Raw genomic sequence first — 19,449 nt, 5'->3', positions numbered from 1 at the left:
TTTCCCAATGTTAAGCTCTGTGAGAGGAAGGGCAAATATGACAACGAATGTGTGGCCACCCATTTTCTAAAGGCAGGAACAGAAATTTGCAGGAGGTAGGTAGAAGGCACGGTGGTGAGAATGCTTGTGGGCACTTGGAAGCTTTTCTGCCTTAGTGCTCCCACCATTGTAACCATCAGAGGAGCTTCACCAGCTTTGGCAGCAATGGGAATTTTTTTAGAAGACCAAAGTTTAGGAGTTTAGTCATCTTCCTGTATCTAGACTTAAATATTTTCAAAAGCATTTTTCATCACATGACCGAAAGTCAGAGAAGAGGTCAGATGTCATTTAACACTGTTATGTGCACATTTTTATCTGAGAGAATTTCAAATAAAGACATGAAACAGTAGGGAAACCTATAAATACTTTAAATGCTTAATATTTAGGAATGCAAAAACTTTTAAATACTTGATTCTGAAGTCATTTCTGTGTCTAAACTATTAAGGCTTTTTTGGTAGTAATTTGAAAAGCGAGTGCACTGCTCCCTTAGGAAAGCAAAGAGAAAAGAAGTCGCAAGGAGAAAATCCAAGTAACCGTTCATGAAGTCTTCCTTTCCACATGTCTAGATTATCCAAAGGCAGTCTAATTTTTCTCCATGCTTTTTTAATATCGTTTCCTCAGTAACTTTGCAAATATTTTGTATTTTTTCATGAGTCATTGCTTATGTTTGAACTCTTAAAAATCCAGGCCATGTAATTTCTTTTTTTTCATTGACTGGGGAAATTTCTAGAAATTTCTAGAATCAAACTTCTACTTCACTCCAACATTGTTCTAGCAAGAGAACCATAATCATTTTTGAGCTTCATGCTGTACCTTCAAAGAGGATACTACCCAATAAGAAATAGCTAGTGTCACTAAACTCAAATTATAAAACATCACCAATTCCTAATCTAAGCAAAATGGTAAAACATGTTGATATCTTGATTTTTAAAAATATTATTTTGATAATGCTATCTTGATATAAATAATGGCTTGTAGTGAGGCGGAGCTTTGACCATTATTGTATGGCTACGTTACATATCAGTGAGGAAAAAGGAGCTTATGATTTAATATTCTATCAAACCACTGTTCAGATATAGCCACTCCACTTCTGACCAGCTAAAGATCAACAGGCAGATCAGCTTGGAATGTTTCCCCCTTAAATATTACTTGAGCAAGGAATGGATTATTTTTTTCTGACTTCACAGTTGTTTTTTAAAAGTGGCAAATGAAGAAAACAGGGTGTATCGAGAAGTTAAAACCTGTCAAACTGGAAGTATATTCTTAGTTTGAAGTAAGCATTATTACTTTTTGTCCAACGTGACCAAACTTTCAAAGCAGTATTTGCATGTTCACTCCGTTCTGCCCGTGCAGCTGGTGAACTGCAACGCACAACTGAGATTTCAGATCTGGCACACGCTTTGACCCCCATCTATTATACTGCTGCGTAAGCATACTTACTTTGCAGGTGTACCACAAGGATTTAAAACGAGCCTTTAGACAGCCTTTAGACGCTCTTTGCCTAATACCCTTTCTGAATACTAAAAGTAAGCATACAATCAACTGGGGTTTGGCAGTAATTTAACATGGGTATCTTCAATCGCCATCACACTATGGCAATTAGACTTGTTCCCTTTTTGCAGGATCAGTTCTTAAGCGTTACCTTTTGCTCCTGGATATCCCTCATTTTCAAAAGCTTCCCCACCCAGACACAAATCTAACTTGACCAAAGACGTTGTAAATTTTTTCAAACTTTGGTGACATTTTGTAGGTCATCTTCTTGTTTTCTCCTGAACTAAGATCTTTTAATTGTGTAGTAATGGTAAGACATCTTTGGTCCTTGATGATTAGGCTATGAGATGTTGGAGTGTAGTGATAATTTAATTTAAAAAGCAGTGCAAGATGGTATTTAGTGCACCATAGTCCAAGGAGATGTGCAAAATTCTGAAAGCTTTTATATAAATAAGTAATTTTTCACTAAAGTTAGATGCTGCTCCATGAAGACCGCAAACACCAATTAATATGTGTCCCTCTGAAAAGGTTAGACATCTGTGAATTAATTTATATAAGTCCTAATTACTAAATTAACTTTAGCAACTGAAGCTGGAGAACTGGGCATCATTATAGACAACTTGGAAAAGACCTTTGCTCAAATACACCTCTGTTAAAAGAAAATGAAGGGAGATCTCCAGAATGCCTTTTATTTGCCTTGGTACCACAGTCAGGTATTGTAATGCCTTTACAAAGATCAAGGGTATGGCCTCACCTGGCAGACTTAATGCACATCTGCAGTTAGAAGGGACAGTGGGGGGAAAAAAAGGAGATACAGAGAAAAAAAGGAGTGAGGCATCTCAGGTTATCAGAGAGCTACCATATGAGAAAGCATTGAAAATATTGCATCTTCTATGGCATCTCCAGGTCCTGCACCTGGGTCATCGCAATCCCAGGCACAAATACAGGCTGGGCAGAGAATGGCTTGAGAGCACCCCTGAGGAGAAGGACTTGGGGGTGCTGGTGAACAAGAAGCTCAACATGAGCAGGCAATGCGCACTTGCAGCCCAGAAAGCCAACCACATCCTGGGCTGCTTCAAAAGAAGCATGGCCAGCAGGTCAAGGAAGGTGATTCTGCCCCTCTACTCTGCTCTGGTGAGACCCCACTTGGAGTACTGCGTCCAGCTCAGGGGTCCCCAACATAAGAAGGATGTGGACCTGTTGGAACAGGTCCAGCAGAGGGCCACGAAGGTGATCAGAGGGTTGGAGCACCTCTGCTAGGAGGACTGGCTGAGAGAGTTGGGGTTGTTCAGCCTGGAGAAGAGAAGGCTCTGGGGAGACGTTATAGCGGCCTTCCAGTACCTGAAGGGGGCCTACAGGAAGGATGGGGAGGCACTCTTTATCAGGGAGTGTAATGAGAGGACACGGGGTAACGGCCTCAAACTGAGAGAAGGTAGATTTAGATTGGATATCAGGAAGAAATTCTTTACTGTGAGGGTGGTGAGACACTGGAACAGGTTGCCCAGGGAAGTTATGGATGCCCCATCCCTGGAAATGTTCAAGGCCAGGCTGGATGGGGCTTTGAGCAGCCTGGTCTAGTGGGAGGTGTCCCTGCCCATGGCAGGGGGTTGGAACTACGTGATCTTTAAGGTCCCTTTCAACCCAAACCATTCTGTGATTCTGTGACTCTTTAATTTAGAAAAAAAGCCTGCCAAAAAAAGAAGAAAGAAGGCCATAAATAAATGAGCAAAGAAAGGTTGATCACGAGCTTTGATTCTTTCATAAAACAATTGTGGACATTAAACCTCATTGTTCAGGGTTGGCTTCTCGTTCACTAGAGAGAGATCAGAATGAGCAAAGTCATCTCTGCAAACAGGATTACAGAACTGCATGACTTCTTTGAAAATGTTATCACTGAGTTATTCCAAAACACACTACTAGAAAATGAGTTAATTCTGGTCTTAAAGGTAAGGTAAACATTTTATGGTAGGCTTAGGCAATTGCCCAGTTAAAGCACACAGCTGTAAGGTTGCTCTGATTACAGTACGCAAAACCTGTGATTACAATTTAAGGCATCTGGTGGTTCTGGTTGCCAGATTTTTATACCCCTTGTCACTGTGCTTGCAACCTTAGAAAGCAGTTTTGTTTGGACACACAGATCTACATTTTTCATAATTTATCTTATTTGAAAATCTGTAAGTATAAGCCTATCTCCAAGCACCTAACATCTTTCAAATAATATCTCATTCATGTGATGTATTCTAAATCACTGAAGTATTCTCCTGACTCCAGTTTAACAGTTTGTCTTCACATCTGTTTTTCAACTTAAAAATATTAAATAAGTAACTTAGGGAATATGGTATTTCTGCTTACTTGAAAGCATGAAATATGAACATCAAAAGGGATTTATTTTAAGATTTAAAGCCAGTTTCATGATCTGGCTCATTTATTGTAATTTAGAGCAACATGAAATATCAAAACGATATTGACCTATTAAGTGGCTTTGGAGCTTCTTGTGGGAAGCTCCAAGGGGAACATGATTACGTAAACCCCTTCTCTTCTTTCCTTCACATTCACTAATCCTCTCCCACTTTTGGGCATTCTCTGCATGTACACATCATAAAATCTCTTTTCCTGACGTGAGCCAATATACGCCCTCATCCCTCTTTGCTTATATTCCCCTCTCTCCATCATACAATGCAGAACTGTAGAAAGCAGGACTTTTTACAACTACATTTCACAATTTTTCTCGTGGCAGGTGCTTGCTTTCATCTTTCTTTAAAGGCAAATAAAAGTATTATTTTCATGCAAAATGCTCATCATCTCCCACTGACCTTAGCAAGAGAGAACATGTTCCCATCTCCTACTCTCAGAGAGTGAGGCCCTTGGCTTTCCCTGAGAGGGAGGTGGGAGAACTTTTTCAATACAGGCTCCAGTTAAGGCAGCCAAGGCTGAGCTTCATCAACAACACTGAGGATTAGCAGTGATTTTGCAAGACTGCAGTTCTTTGTGGCACACTTCTTTGTAGAGTACTATTCATTAGCTCCTGCCAAGGAGCCTCCTTCCTTTATAAGCAGTAGCACACTCAGAATTTCTCAAGGGGAGAGAATAGCTTGGGTCATTTACAAGAGGAAAGGGCACAGGAATTAAATGCTTCAGTCCCCATCCATGAGTTCAGGAGCTTGGCAGTTTGGTTTGTACAGCATGTCTGTCTTCGCCAATATTTTGCTCAAATTCGGAAGGTGCAGCAGAGATTATCTGCCAAATTTCTCCTTTGCCACATGGCAAAGTTGTTTTTTTTAATCTCTTTTTAATTCAATTAATAGCTGGCGTAGAAGACTTGGGTTGATATATTTTAACCTTGATTACATGATGGTTATTTTGGGCAAAGTAATTGTTAAAACCTAATAGCTGACTATTAGTGATGCACCTTCTTTCAGAAATTCTGCTTTTGAGGGAGTAAGTCAATCAATGAATCTTACCTTAAGGAAATTGCAGAGGAGAGGGAAAGAGATGTATTAATATATTCAGATTTGAAAGAAGGGACAGTTAGCAGATAGCATTTCAGTGATTTTTCACGGGATTTTTTTTCATGAAATGATCTATTTTTTGTGTAAGACTTTGGCTGGCACGTATTCTTGAAGAAAGTAAATATAAAAATGAAAGCACAGATGGGGAAAAAGCATGTCTCTTGAAGTATGCTTAAATTGCAAAAACAGCTGGGAAAATTGAAAAAAAATAATTTCACAATTAAGGTTTGTAATATAGTGATACATTTTAGAGAGACAATTCTCTAAGGTCATCAGTTTGGGGCTGTCATGCTTTATTACTTCAAATCATATAAAATCATAAAATTTGACAAAAATACTTTAGCTGAGTTGCCAAAAAAAATGAGGACAGATCAATCATATTGGAGCACATTCCAAAACATTGCTTTTATAGCCAAGATTGTCTTTTTTTAAACGAGCTTGAAATTGGCAAGAAAGAAAAGACAACATGTAGAGTATGCGTTAAAAGAAATTTGTTTTCTAACCATTGGCAGAGATAGTATTAATCCTTTATGAAGGATTGCCAATACTTATTTAAATGAAGAGCCTTCCTGATTAGTGTCGTATAGTTTGTGTCCATATTACAGAACAATGTTCCAAAGAATCAATAACGTTGTGCGTTTTGTAGACACTTTAACTTAACATTTTTTCATTTAAAGTTATAAACGAGGTCTTGGTTTTGTTCTTTACTGCCAAATAGTCTATACTAATTAAATGGCCGTGTTCCTGGAAGCATTTACAGCTGTATGAATACATACGTCCCTTCTTTGCCAAATGCTACCCCATATAAATGGTACAAATAGTACTGGCTACTAGTTTCATTTTACAGAATTTGTCAGTTATTGGAGCAGTCTTTCCAAATAAAGTTTGGTGATTTTCTTAATGTTTATAATCTGATTCTGTCAACTGCAACATTTATTTTCAGAGAGAGGTAACGTTAATCATGAGTTTCTACATACTGCTGTGTCCCCTAGAAGAAGTTGGTAGATGGCTGGAGCTGCATGATCCTTTGTATCCACCCCTAACATCATCAGAATCTATCAAGATCTCTTTTCCTTGGATCAAATTTGGATTGCTAAAGTAAGCAATTTACCACTTCCAGGGAATTCATCTATAAGTTTGAGAAAATTCCAAAAGCACTGTTTTTAGGCTTTCTCACAACTTGTCTACAGAAATCTGAAGATAGTCTTTATTCTTACAATAAAGCATCCGTTCTAAAACTGTACCTGCTAGGAGAAATAGCAAAGAGGTCAAAGTTTATCTGCAGTCATATCTCTATAGCCCTGTATTTAGATCAGCAGATTCATTGCATGAAAAATGTCATTAGCCCCATAAACTCAGCAACTGCTATGTGTGATATACTGTATGAAGCTCTGCTGCATTTGGGTTGTTCATTCTATCTAACAGCTGATCGCTGGCCAAATGGAGAGGTCATAGACCTCCATGCCCCAGCAACGTGTTCCTTCTCCCTTCATTGCACCAACTCTCACATTTGTTGTTGGACTTTCGACTGAGCCCGGAGTCACTAACCTAAAATGAAACAAGGACAGTTTCCTGTCAAGTTTGTGGATCGTGGATTTCTCCTAGATGTCAAAACTGTTACCAAGGTAACTGTGGCTGTTGATAGTGCAGAAAAGTTATTGTAAGAACTGATATGATTTTAAATTATATGCTAGAGTTTGAAATACAGACTTTGCCTACTATTCCTGTAAAGACATCAGTGCCTATGAGGGTCATTATCTTCCTCTGATTGCAATGACAACTAATTGTTCTCCTGCCATTAACTTGAAATCTTAGATATTCTTCATATTCTTGTTAGCGGCAGTCTGATAAATATGGAATAATTTAACTAAAACTAGATTTCTTCATAAGTTCAAGGGGGAAAACCAAAGAATATGCACAAGGTTTCCATGAGAAACGGCTATATTTCTATTCAGACCTTGATTGTGTTTAGTAATTAATTTTAAAAATAGTTCAAAAGGCCTTGCAGAAGTATTGATCAGGTTGTATTACAACACTTATTGCATGCATAGTCATCTAATGTAGATACAGAGAAAACTGCAGGGGTAATGACATGTCTGTAGTGTTTTTCCTCTAATTTTTGTTTTGAATTTCCAAAAGTGGAGTAGATCCAGTAAAAAAACCTAGCAACAGAAAATACAACAAGCAAATACGAGGCACTTTTTAAATATGCGTTGAAGCTACAGTGTTTGACATATACTAAGCTGTCAAAAGCTTTTTGAGTTATTGTTCTTGCATCCCTACTAAAATTGTTCCGTGCTTTATTGAAAACTTATCTTTGTGAATTTAAACCAAAGGAACTTAATCAGCCCTCCCAATACCTGTGGTCATCTTCCTGACATTTTGTTCCCCAGGATGTTTAGTTTTTACACAAAAGTGAGCAAGATGGAAAATGAATTTAAGCATCCGTGATCAATTTTGCTTAGTTCTAGTGACAGGACAAAATAAGAAAACCGCTGATGAGTCTCAACAGCTCTTTTACTTTTTCAGAGTACAGATGAGACCTTCCTACTTCTCATACCCCAGATGTCTTGAGTTATCTTTAACCCAGTAGTGCTTGGTCTAGTTGTGTTGCCCTTGTTTCAGAGTGGCAGCGTTCTTTGGATTGTGGCCACGTCTGGATTCTTCATGAGTCATCTGAAGTAGAATTTAGCCCATAATTTGAAACATTTTTTTCAAACTCTGCCAATGTGCAACCGTCTCATTGTAGCAGGTTATCCATATATGCCACAGAATCCTTACATTTCTGATTCACTGATACATTTTATATATAAAGACAGAAAATACAGTTTTTTCAAAGACTATTTTAATAGACTTCATTTTCAAATAAAATACTAAATATGCAAATTTTTTATTTGTAGTATAATTGAAGCCTGCACACTAGGAAGAGTTTCTTGGGATGAGCCCATCTTTTTGGATCCTACTGAACATGGGTAACAGTGAAATGTAATGTAGCCTTTATAAAAAGAAGAAAACACTCTCACAATTTCATCACAGCAGTTCATATAGGCAATATGAAGTATTTTACCTACATATATATACCACACATGCTGCTTAATATGCATGTATGTAATGAATGGAGCACCATATTGCCAGGCTCTCCATGTATTGGTGTTATGAAAACAAAATACTCTAAAAATGTCCATTTTGCAGACAGTTTTGTTCCCTTTAAAATAGCTTTTCATACTTGTTTTCACAGTCTATCAATGTTGCTGCCGCTTAAAGTTAGAATAAAAATGGAAGAATCCCCATCCCTTCCAAGATCCATTTATCTTGACAGACCTAAGGGAACACATTTTTAAGGGCATTGCATCAATCCCCATCAATCAGGCTTTAAGCTATTTTAAATCAGCTTTTAGTAAAATAATATATTTCTCTACGTTTTCTGAAAGTCAGTTATCAATTTTAGTAGCTTGTAACTTTTGGAAAAAAATTAGTACACCACGGAAGAAAAAAGCAATCATGCCTGGAAAAGAGACATTTTAAATTGCCTTTTTTTTTCTTCTTTTTTTTTTTTTTCTTTTCCTAGGGCAGGAAGTCCCAACGGACTATGTGTTGTTTCTCAAGGGAGGGAAAAAAATCTTTGGGGAATGTATATGGGAATGCTTGAGATGTCTCTACGCTATTAGCTTCCTACATGCCCCATCGAGCATGTCTGCCTGTCCAGACCTCCAGCTAAGATTTTTCTCTTATCTCATTTCCCTGTCAGCAAACAAAAGGTGAAAGTAACATCATAAATGAATACTAGCTGAAAGTGAGCTGTGATTTATTGGAAAATATTCAAGCTAAAATTGTGTAATAAAATACTAAAGGTTTAAAAATGCTAACTCTTAAAATAGTAAATACAGGCTTTAAAGTAAATTATATGCAGGCGATGGTTCAGTTAATGCCACTTGTGCACTAAATGAAAGCTGACCAACTTATTCTCCTGTCTGATTACATCTCCTTCAGAGGAAGCTGTTTGTTATATTTTTACAATTTACGCTTTCTAGCAGCAAGACAAAAATCCCCCATTCGTTGGCAATAATCTACTTAAACAGAAACCAAATAGTTCATTAATATAACATGTAACTAAATGCATGAAATGCCTTCATTGTCCGCACAAATATTTATGAAGAACGACTTTCACTCTATGTTCTTGACTGGAAGTATTTTCTACCTAACACTAAAAGGTATTACAGCATGATCTTACTTTCTACTGTATGTTTTGAACTAACAACAAAAGTTACAATCAAACTGATGACCTAGAAAAAGCAAAAGAGTGCGTAGGAAAAGGGAAGAGACTTTGAGAGCTGAAACTATCCCAAAGGCTATCTTAGACTTGAGCTCCCACCATTCCAGACACTGAGCTTGTATTGTACGTGTGATATTCCACTACTGCTTTCCTAACCACCCATGCGTTTTAATGTGGTTTGCCACTTGGAGGGTGACATAGGCTCTTTATATATATCATACTATATATGATGCATATACTTTTTACGGTGCATTTTTTTAGGAGATGTGAATAAAATTGCAAATGAAAAATACTCTTGAGATCTCAAAATAATGTTGTTAACAGAAACTAAATAGTCAATTTGACAAACCTTTTAATAGCATGAATTCCTATCTGACTAATGAAAGAATTTAAAATCAGAATTTAACAACAATATCTTCAGAACTAAAATCCATTATTTGGTGATTAACCGTTCTCATTCAGAGTTAAGCATATTCATTAAGGCAGTAATCTAAGATTCTGAATCACCATTTTTCAGGATCACAACTAAGTGCTATTTCTCTTAGAAATCAGGGAAGGAATTCATAAAGTTCCCATTAGTCTAAAAATAAAGAATAAATAAATAAATAGTGTGAGTCATGAATGGCATTTTGCCGAAGTTCAGTAGCACTGAAGCCAGGAAGACAAGAAGCCAATGATGCTTCTGCCATTCACTGAAATGAATATAAATATTCCTTGTTATGTGCAACAAGCCACCAGCGTTCAAAATTAGGATTGCTTATTCATGAACAGTATAAGAGATACTGCCGATCAATATTTAATTTTTAAAAAGTAGGTTACAGCATTGGGCTATAATTTCACAAATTGAATATTCAAACCTTTTGGAGACAAGTCTACATGTTTTCAGTCATATTTTGTACTTCCATGCTACCATCAGGGAATCAGAACTTTACCAGGCTGCTGTAAAGATGAGATTCTGCCCTAAAAAGCCCACATTTGAATAAACACTTGCTATCCCAGACCTAAAGTAATCCTTTCCCTTTTGTGTATTTTGTCCATTCCACTGAGCAATAGGCAGCTGAAATAAACTTACTATCAGGTATGTTGGTGGGGTACTTACAACATTTTTCATGAAAGACATTGGCTACATAGCCTTTTAAACCTTATGCAATTTTTAGCAAATTTTTATCTGTCACAGATTTTTCTTAATATGAAACCGTTTATCTTTTTTCTCTCAACTTACAATATCAAGTGATTTTTTTTGTGAATTCCCCCTTCAACGGGACAGCCTGTTTCAGACAATAGCTCATGATGTGGTGGAGCAAATCATAGTGCGATTTTTTGAGGAAATAAGAAGCAAATTCCTCTTCTCAAAATGTGTTATCAGGGAAGTGAAAAAGAGCTAGGCATTCACAGTTCATTCTCAGCATTGCTTTCTAGGGAAGCAGTCATCTTGCATTCCACTTCCAACCAGAAGGAAGAATGATTCGGAGTTCAAGGATCAAACTAGTTAGGAAGCTGCGGAACACAATTAGTCCCTTCTGCAAGCTATAAAACTGGGTGTCTCCTGTTTCAAAGCTGTGTTCACAGAGCATCTTTCAGCATGAAAAATCATTAGATTTCTTTCAGACTTCACAGATAAAGGAAACTGAAAGCATTTTGCGTAGTTCTTAAACTTTGCAACATACTGGCTTCTAAATATAGTTTACAGAGCTCTTATAAGATTATTTTTTTTCTTCAAGAAGAACCCTCAATGATGATGCTACCAAGACAGAACCAGCCATTTGAGCTGAAGGCCTGCCAATTTTTGAATGCTCAAGGCTTTGAGACAGTGCACGTGTCACTTGCTGATTTCAGTTTTGAAGGACTGCATTTCTCTACTAAGAACTCACAAGCTGATTTTCCTGTACATTTGCAAAAAGAAAAAAACAAAGTAATTTAGAACCACAGATTCCCTCTCTTAAGTACTGTGGTTCTTTTTTTAAGACGTGCTGCATCTTTCTCTCCACTGTTTCCATTGCTAATATGCTAGACAGACAGGAGAAATGATGTGTCTGAAAAGCTGCTACATTTTCATCACCAGTCTGAAAATTCCTTGCTTGCCAGACCAGACCTCTCAGAGAACTTCCCTGAGGTTTCCAAAACACCGGGTGGGGGAAGCAGGACCCCAAAACCACAGGAGTTGACTGTGACTACAGAAAGTACCAAATTCTGCCTTAAGTAAGGGAAGCTCAAGTGATCACCTCTGCTTAGTTAAAAATCTGAGCATCTTGGTATGTTCTTGTCAAATGCCTCTTATTTATTTTCCTTTGCTGCTCCATTAGCACAGTTAAGAGTCTTTAAAGCAAAAGCTTCTGAGGAATTCCATGCTTGAAAGATAAAACAGGAAGCTACTTGTTATGAGCGGACAAACACAGATATTTGGAAATATGATCAGCATGTATAGGCAGCATATTGCAGAACCAAAATGTAGTGCGTGATGCAGAAAAAAATATATTTTAATCTGTGTAACCCTGATAAAAACTACATTTTTTTGCCTCAATAGCTAGGATTATTCATCTAAAAGCAGGCAGTTTAGTTTGCTGGAACAGAACAAAGAAGAAAAGTCCTTCCATCCACAGCTTCCAAAGTTCCTCGTTGTCTCTAGTGCCCCACTGAGCACTCAGGTGGTGATGGAAAGTCACCTCTTCAGCTGAGTTCCAGTCAGTGCTCCTGAAAGCCCGAAGCCAGGCAGCTGCCAGTTGGTGCCCTTCTATGAAGACCAGAAACTGAAGCCAGATCCTTGCAAAACAAACAAAGCTATTGGCATTAACTATAATAGAAGAGGAGGAAATCTCAGCAAAAATGGCTGAGAACCAAAGCTATGCACTATAGGATGGGTACTTTATGGGAGGAAACTGTCCCTGTCTGTCAAGATCTGATGGGATGGGCCACTGAAGAGGGAGAATTTTAAACGCACTTTCAGGAGACTCCCTCGTATGTAAGACTCTACTCGCAAGATGAGTAGCCACATCTAGCAATGGATAAATAAAGTACAACGTCATTGATACTGCATGCAGCTAGACAGAAAAAATAAGCTCTCTCTCTTAATACCCAGGAGAGTATGCATGTAGGTGAGGGTTAAAAAAAAAGAAATTTAACAAAGAGGACAAAAGAATCCAGAACTGACAATCCTGAATGACAAGGGAAGCAGAGAAAAGAGAGTTCAGACTGGACAACCGGGAAGCTGAATGGTCTTAATGAAGGAAAAGAAGAAGGGGGGCGGGGAAGGAATTGAATCTGTGTGAGCAGAATTTTTAAAATGGATGTGTCAGGGATAGGAATTCATACAGGCAATGAGCTGCAAAAGGGGGCTGGAAGACTGATGTTAAAGCTGGCTGAGCGAAGGGATTTTCTGGGTTGGCTTGAAGATTAAAAAATATTGTGAAGTTGGAAGGAAATTCACTGAGGAAAATGGTGAGTGCGAAGGGCTTGACTGGATGAGACTCTTGGGAAATGTTACTCCCACATGGACAAGAGGGACATGAAAAGGAAAACATGTATTTCCTTGTGATTGCAATTATCACTCTTTTTTCTATTCCAATGGCATCATTACTAGTTAGAAGTGGTGCATATGAAGTCAGCCTTACAGCACATGTCTGATTTACCATTTTACTCCATTATCAACTTCATAGAATCACAGAATCATTTAGGTTGGAAAAGACCCTTGGGATCATCGAGTCCAGCCATCAACTCCACTCTACAAAGTTCTCCCTTACACCATATCCCTTAACACCACATCTAAACGACTCTTAAACACATCCAGGGATGGTGACTCCACCACCTCCCTGGGCAGGAGTACAACCAAATAGTGTACAACCAAAAAGTTTCACCTTTTGGTGAAATCAGTCAAATCAGGTCATCAAATCAGGTTGATTTCATCAGATGAAATCTCAGTTTCACTAAAAATTCAGTGGGAATTTTTCTATTTGCTTAAGAGTGGAGCTAGGTTTTTGTATGCTGTCCTCAGAGCCTTTTTAAAATAATAAAGTTTACCATAACAAAGAAGCTGAACTCAAGACATGGGTAAGTTTTCTCTAGATGAAAGTCAAATAAACTTATGTGTCAGGGAAAAAAAGCAGGGTATTACTAACTATATTTAAACTTTCTTCTGTAGCTGGTAAACTGTAGCTGTCAGAATCCTTGCTTGTACGTGGTAAGATTTCAACAGGGTCAGATTGTTTATATTTGTTGCTGTTCATACTTTCTAAGGGTTCGGTTATTAGTCTTGGGGTTTACCGTCTAGTTATTTGAACTTTGTTTCATCATGTCAGAGTAGTTTTCAGAAAACATTCCCAGTAAGACTCCCGCAACAGTTACAACCGGGTTTTTCAATTTACTATTACTTTATAGGCAGTCATTATATCTGATGAAAATCTGGCATCAGGATGGAAGGCTGACATAAGTTAAAACACAGGAATAGTTAATACGGTCAAAGTTCAGACCTCACGCAAGGAAGTTCAGTCTTATTTAAGTCAGTTCCTTAGAAGCAGAAAAATACAACATTTTGTCCATTTTTACTCATTCGCTTAAGCTGTCTTTTGCCTACTTTATCCATTTTTTTTTAAGTTATATTAAGAAACTGGAAGTTGACATTCCCTTTGAATAGCTGAATTACCCTGTTTATAGAAAAGCTTTCTGAAAAGAAAAGCAGAACCATGGAAATTGTTTCATTAAGTCTTTACCAGGGAATTTTCTTGAATATTGAACTGTCTGAATGGACAGGGTATTTGTTAACACAATAGGAAAGTATGGCAAGTGTGTTTTCCATTGCTACATATATTTCAGTCTTGATCTACAGCTTTTTTGATGCTTGAATGTTGACTTTTTGCACAGCTGAGATTGTCAGTTGACAGCTGATGCTGTGGAAAAATGAGGCTACTGCTTCTTGACTGACTGGCACGTTCTCCTTAAGGGGCTGGTTTCTATTTCACATCAAAATGGTGGGTCTGAACTACTACCTTGCAGGTGGTTACACCTTGCAGGAGGAGACTGGGGAGAAAATTGTTGTACAGAAGCAGTTGTACAGAACGTAATGCTGTAGTTCCAAGGGAAGGACCTAAAGGAAGTGTATGAAGTGTCTTAGTATTCTCTTTACAAGTTCTTTGGAGAAAGAAAAAATGATTTTTAGGTGCCAGGTATGAAAATTAAACCGCTTGGCTTACTCAAATACCTCGGTGTGAGACTATACATCAGGGCACACGATGAAAGGCAGGCCTCTGGTACACTGACGTCATGGCATATGTAGGGGAGCTGCTGGTGGGGTAAGGGCTATGGCTATTGCCCAGGAAATGTCCTTTCCACTGAGCTGGGTGTCTCCCCATTCCCACACCCTGACAGAATGGAACAAAAGAGGCTTTTTCCTTCCAGGATCATGCACGTCAGGTGCAGGCCTGACCCAAAAAGCAAGCATAGCGATGAAGCTGATATCGTTGAGCACACGAGGTGAATGACTCTTCATGCTTGCAGCGTGAGAATGAACAGGTCTGCAGAGCTGTTGTTTGAATGGGGCTTAATACCCTGCTCCGTCATTTTTATACTAGACATTTGAAGGACATCCTACTATTTTTAAATGAATACAATTTTTGTTTCTCCAAAGATGAGAACTTTTAGCTTTTCTCCCTGTCAAAAAGTTCTATTAAGTGCAGTGGTAATTAAAGATCAAACATTTACATACTGTGTTTTCATGTGGTTTTGGCAAACACTTTATTCAAAAAGCATACTAAAATATTGCTTCTGAAGTAGCTCAAATGATGACAGTTGCGTGACTGATTATGCTGTACCACACCTGAATGCTCCAATTTGCTAGTTTTGACTTCATATTGAATTACTCTGGTCCTCGTGTATGCTTTAGCACAGCTTTTGAAATGCACATAGCTATTTTCAATTTCTTCATAATTACGTTATTAAAAGGCACTACAGAGTCGAAAAACTGAATGCCTCTGAAAGAATTTCAGTTGCAACATTGAAGGAGCTGTAATGTATCAAGGAAGGCTTTTTTTTCACCCTTCTGGAAACCTAAATAATAAGATGTCATAGCTAGCTATTCAATAAAATAGTCTGTTAAACTCTCAGCTGTGTTACCACAACATGCTGATTTTAATCCCTGACCAAAATCAATGATAGAAAGTTGATATGTTTTTCCACAGAGGGTAAAGGAACCCTGTATAGTTTCCTTTTTTTTTTTTTAAGCGTTATCATGATGCTTGAGACCTGAATACAAATACAAAACTGACAAGACATTTTTTTCCCTGCAGTATTAAAGGGAGTTTGAGCAAAGTTAGGACACTATTTGCCACTTGGGTTTAACAGGAATCTCTAGAGACAGCTGAACTGGAAAGAAAGTTGCTGTCATCTAAGAATTCTGAAGTACTTGCTCGTCTAGAGCAACTCTGTGAAGAATTCTAGATTTCCATCCATACTTTTAGTAACATAGAGGAAAGTTAATGGAGAGAAGGTTGCATATTCTACCAGCCTTCTCTTTTTAGCAGTAAGACCTTGTAATGACCTTAGTAGGCTCCTGGAAGATTATTAGATAAACTGCTAAAGCTTCATATAGGCAGTATAAAGACAGCAGAGAAGTTCCTGTGGCGTCCCTTTTTTTGTCCAGACTAAGCCATAATGTGCTGGAAGTTGGAATGAAAACCGACAGATAGGTCCTTCTCATACAAATTGCAGGATACATTTGCTGAGCTTTGTAAACAACATTTAATTTTAGGGTTAACGTGTTCCACAAACAGATAAAAACGAATAGGATTTTCAGTAATTATTTGGAATGTGGTAAGCATTAAAAAAAAAAAAAAGGCATTTAAGGAGTAGTAATGCATTTTCCTAGACAGCTTGAAAACTGACACAGTGAGCGTTTGCAGAACTATTTAGGTGTGGGATTTTTTTTATACAAAACATGGATCTGGATTTTGTAACTTTAAGAATTCTTTAACATTTCCTATAAGCTTAGTTTACTTGGAATAGACTTTAGGTTCACCAAACAGTATTTAATTTATTCTCATTAGAGAATAAATACAATTCTTTTTTCCTCTGACCCATTTCCTAGAGATATGTCTGTTAAAGGAAATGAAATGATCACAGTATTTCCAGCTGTAAAGCAATTTTTCACTTTTTGTGTGTCTGTGAGGTTATTTGGCTTAATTTGTTCCACTGTGGAATGTGCCATATCTCTAAGGCATTTCTGAGTATTAAATTACTGTGCCATACCTTTTTTTTCCCAGATGCATAGTCCTATGGTATGATCTGATGTACCTATTATTTTTTTCACCTGTAATTTATATTTGGTTAGTCTGAGAAATTAAAAGAATAAAATGGCAGATAAAATTGCCTGTGCTTATTCCTGAAACTTTTTATTCAGTGCCTTAGAAACTCTCCTTTTCCCGAAAGTTATGTTGGTATTTACAGTCCACTGACAAATTATTTTCTCAGTGGCTTAGCAGTTATTACCAGAAAGAGATTTCCTAGGGTGCATTTGGACTACCAACATGTTTTCCATGTGTGACATCCTTGTTTCATAGACTAGTACATACATGAAATATTTTTTTATTCAAGAGCCATCTCCTCCCATCTTCCCTTCTGCAGTCTGTACAGGTATCCTTAAGGCTCCCATCAATATCTTATTGCCAATTAAATGCCAGAACCTTTTCTTCTGTGAAGTACAACTCGCATCTTCTGTTCCGGGAGGAATTTTTTTTACAATAAGGGTGGTGAGATGCTGGAGCAGGTTGCCCAGAGAAGCTGTGGAAGCCCCATCTCTGGAAGTGCTCAAGACCAGGCTGGATGGGTGTTTGAGCAACCTTATCTAGTGGAAGATGTCCTTGCCCATGGCAGGGGGATTGGACTCGATGATCTTCGAAGGTCCCTTCCCATCCAAACTATTCTGTGATTCTATGATTCTGTCAGGATGTGGGGATGGGGAGACACCAAACCGTTTGGAAAGGCCATCAGTCCTGATTTGACTCTTGTACCTAAGCTGTTTTAACAAGTGGGAAGCATAATGTTTACCTATCTATTTGTATCATATTTACAGCCTAGTCCGCGTTTCCACTTTCTACCTATCGTCCCTTGATTCTGAGGCTTACAAACTTTAGTGCCAAAGTAGTATGCCAGGATGAGGGCCATGCAGCATGGCTAGCTTTTGCAACTTCTTCAGCAATGCTGATAAATCTGCCTCTTCAAGGGGAATTTCTTTTAAGTTTTCCATTCCTCTATTTCTCTCTCTTCCAGGCTGAAGAGACAGACTGGACTTACTTACTTACTCTAGGGAGCTAATTAAGATAGACTGAGTCATCTGATGAAACTCTGGGTTTGCTAAGCTCCAGAGAAGGATCCGAGAGTGGCACCTCTCTGGTGTAGACCCTAATCTAAGGTCTGAGACAATGTCTTCTAAATCAGTTGGCAGCATTTTGCACATCTAGCCCTATAATAATGGTAATGGTGGAGGAAGACAGTCTTACTTTGCCCCCATCCTGGCTTTCAGCCAAAGCTATGTAAAATTCCATGAAATAACAGATGCATCAGGAGGTTCTTGTATTAAAGCATGTAAAAGGTTGTTAAATAAATAGTGGTTTACTAAGCTGCCTTGGTTTACTGTAAGAAGTATTGTAAATCAAATAATATATAATGTGGTATATTTTCAAAACTACAAATAGTATGAAAAGGACAGTATATTACAGTCACCGAAGATACTAGATGTCACATTTTGAAGGTCATCTGGGCAAAATTCCATTCTAAGCAATACATACGTGATAGCTTGTTTCTTGCGATTAGGGATCAAGCAAATGATATCAGTTGTTTCCCTGGGTAGATTATGGGGAGTTGCATGTTACCGAATTCGTTCGTAATTAACAACAAAAAAGCAGCAGTCACAAGATAATTGTCTGTTTAAGAAACACCATTCTGAACCCCAGCCTCTCTGCAAAAGTTTCTAAGATATTCTAAAGGGTACGCTGTTAAGTTTTGTATGTTAAGTGGGTATGCAAACAAAAAGGACTGGAAACTGTCAACTCAAGCAACTCCAGGCTCATTTCCTATATGTGCACTTGAAGAAAGAGGGAAAAAAAGAAGAAAAATAAAGCACTTTTAGGTCAATAATTCATTGAGAAAGTCTCCCAATTTGCTGTTCGGACCAGTCAAGGATGATAAGTTTATGATCATATTAATAGCAAACAAAGCACATAAAAATATATCTTGAATGCTAGTAAGAGACTAGTTCAGTAAAACAAGCCTCTGTTTATCCCATTTTTTACTGATAACATCTTGGAGATGGCATGCTCTCAACTTCAGTTTTGTCTTGTAGATCTGTATGAGAAAATCTCTAGTCATCTTTGCTGAGTTTGTACAATTTCATACCTGTATCACCAATTTAGTATTTGTGGAATGATGCAGAAATAGTCTTTACAACATAGTTTTTAAACACATGCAAAAGTGTCAATTCAAATCCTTTCACAGAAATTTACCTACAGGAGATATAACAATAAACTGCACAGTCAAATCATTTGAAGTAGCGTGGAAACTTTATCTTGTAACATGTACTAATCTGAAAGTAAAAAAGTTTTTCTTTTGGGTCCTGCCAGTACTCTTTTGCTTAGCAAGTACGTAGTTGATAGACAGAAACAAGCACTTTTCACAATAAGTGAAAACAGATGCATTACTTAAGAAAGGAATGCAGCTCTTGATTCAGAGTCAGAATCATCTCGTGCGTACTTTAAAATCCAACGCTGTACAATATATTTGTCCTTGTCCATTGTGTGCAGATGTTTTTGGATGATGGCATGTCAGAATATCTTTTTGGATTTGAGATATGAGGTTCTGTACAAGTATGACAATAATTGTAACCTTTGATGGGTAATTACTCATCAAAAATTATAAGCATTCATTCCCGTGTATCTTAAAACATCTGATTTTGTTGTGCTTAGGGAAGAAACATGTTTCAAAGTGACAAAAGGGTTTTTAACTTCCAGGATATCATGACAAGGAAAAATGAATCTCGGTTCAGAGTATCCAAAGATACAGAACCTCCATCAGCAAAGTGTCCCTCTCCTAGGCTGCTGGGATGGTGCAGGATGAAGTTCTGGTCTTCGGTTTAAATGTTGACTCCTGGCACAAACT

At 37.8% G+C, this 19,449-nt stretch overlaps 2 protein-coding genes across 7 annotated transcripts in view; one reads left to right on the top strand and one right to left on the bottom strand.

Moving 5' to 3' along the window:
• MCPH1 (microcephalin 1) overlaps positions 1-19,449 on the top strand; it is a 136,533-nt gene that overhangs the window by 73,575 nt on the left and 43,509 nt on the right. The gene's annotated exons all lie outside the window — the stretch shown is intronic.
• Positions 1-19,449, bottom strand: part of ANGPT2 (angiopoietin 2) — a 49,552-nt gene that overhangs the window by 25,862 nt on the left and 4,241 nt on the right. The gene's annotated exons all lie outside the window — the stretch shown is intronic.

This window comes from Chroicocephalus ridibundus, chromosome 3, assembly GCF_963924245.1.
Source record: "Chroicocephalus ridibundus chromosome 3, bChrRid1.1, whole genome shotgun sequence".
Taxonomy (NCBI): Eukaryota; Metazoa; Chordata; class Aves; order Charadriiformes; family Laridae; genus Chroicocephalus; species Chroicocephalus ridibundus.
Note: the sequence above shows the minus strand (reverse complement) of the source record. Positions and strands in the feature narration are given on the sequence as shown.